Source organism: Apaloderma vittatum, unplaced genomic scaffold (genome assembly GCF_000703405.1).
Source record: "Apaloderma vittatum isolate BGI_N311 unplaced genomic scaffold, ASM70340v1 scaffold6224, whole genome shotgun sequence".
NCBI lineage: Eukaryota > Metazoa > Chordata > Aves > Trogoniformes > Trogonidae > Apaloderma > Apaloderma vittatum.
In genome coordinates this window covers 38,739-40,747 of record NW_009714249.1, presented here as the reverse complement: position 1 = coordinate 40,747, position 2,009 = coordinate 38,739, and positions in this window count along the sequence as shown.

The following is a 2,009-nucleotide window of genomic DNA, read 5'->3' as shown; positions in this document are numbered from 1 at the left end:
GGGCCTGTAGTGACAGGATCAAGGGTAACAGTTTTAAACTGAAAGAAGGTAGATTTAGACTGGATGTAAGGAAGATGGTTTTTTACAATGAGGCTGGTGAGACACTGAAAAAGGTCTCCGAGGGAAGTTGTGCATACCCCATTATTGTAAGTGTTCAAAGTCAGGCTGGATGGGGCTTTGAGCAACCTGATCTAGTGGAAGATGCCTCTGCCTGTAGCAGAGGGGTTAGACTTGGTGACCTCTGAAGGTCCGTTCCAACCCAAACCATTCTGTGATTCTCTGATTCTCTGATGTGTATGGTACTGGACAAAATAGGATACAGAGATAGCCTGCTCACTATGGATATGTGCAACATCTGTTGTGCTTGGAAGTTGGTAGGTTCTGAGCATTCACACCTAAAGCACAACCAAGTTAGAAATTATTTCAAGCTGTACACAATCCTGTCTGCCATTTCCTAGCACAATCTGGAATCAGCCAAGATGACAGCTACCACATCTAAGTCATCTTTCTGAAAACTTGAATTCAGATGTTAAACTCATGGAAAAATGAAGGCAAACTCCTACAGAGCACAATAATTTATTAAGGATTAGACTCTAACGCTTCAAAGTCATGCTAAATTTTCACTTAGGTTAGCTATGTTGTAATGAGTGTCCTGAAGAGTATTACACAACCTACTTTCTGGACAGTGGCTTGTAGAGATCTGTGATGCTGATGTTTTTTTATTTTGTTCCTACAGATAATGAATGTAAAAAAACCCCCTCCACATACTTCTATCTACTGGAAGGATATGCAGGGTAGGTTCTTACTACTGCATTTACTTGGGAGGTATTTGTTGTCTCATAAAAATGCTCAAGTGAGATACTTCACTGGTTTTCAGTGGTTCAGGGGCTTTTTATGACTTTACTTGCCCGACTCAGCAATTGCATCAAAGTGTTATTCTAGAAATTACTGGAGTGATCTCTTTGCTCTTAGAGGGTATCATTACAGTTGAGCCTTTCCTGAGCTGCAGAAAAAAACCCTGCCTTCTGTGAAAATCAAGGCTATTTTGCACTTCTGCATTGGGATTTGTATAAAATGTGAAAATGTGATGAGGCAGAAAAACGTAACCATTTGCTCATTCAAGTTTAATTTTATTTATTTCTTTAAGAACTGCATCTCTGTTATGTACAATATACTTTGTATATGCAAATTACTAATAGGCAATTTAATGAAAAAAGGGTTTAGTCTGGAATATTGACAAAATTCTGGAGTATTTGGGTGGTACTGTGTACTAAGGAGTAGTCTCACTGTATTTTGAGCACCTTACAGTAGGGGTTCAGCTCTGCATCTGGTCAACAGACAGATGTAGAAGCCTTCAGAAAATAATTGAAACCATGAGTTAGGCAACAGTGAACTTCCTAGCTTGGCTGGTCTGAGACAGTCACTTCAAATTGTTTGCAAAAGGAGCCACAGCCTCTGGTCACATATGTGTAGTACTCAACAATGGTCAGTGACTAACACTGAAAATTCTGAAATATTGCAGCTTCATTTGAAACACCTGAAGAAAACTTTCAGAGGTCCCTAGTAAAGATGTAATTATGTTGCAAACATTATTCAGAAGTATTTTGCTATTGGCACTAGGAGACAATACAATATTCTGTATTTTAATACCTGACCCCAGCAAGAAATCATCTTTCATTTTAGCCTTTTGCCCTCGTGTCTCTAACATTATATCCCAAGAGCAGATTATTGAAGGTCTTTTCCTCTGCCCAGGTCTTATATGTTTAACTGCACACACACATTTATATATTAACACACGTTTATATATTAACACAGCAGACAACAGGTTAGCTGCTGTAAATAAGTGTAGATCCTTCATGTCTGCAAGCAGCTCTGATTCATACCAGCTGAAGACATTTTCCCTAGGTATGGATTCAGTAAACCACACACACACACACACAGAGTGCAAAGCAGCCTATTGTTTGAAGGAAACCTTTCTTGTTTGGGGAACTGCTGAACAAATAAACTAG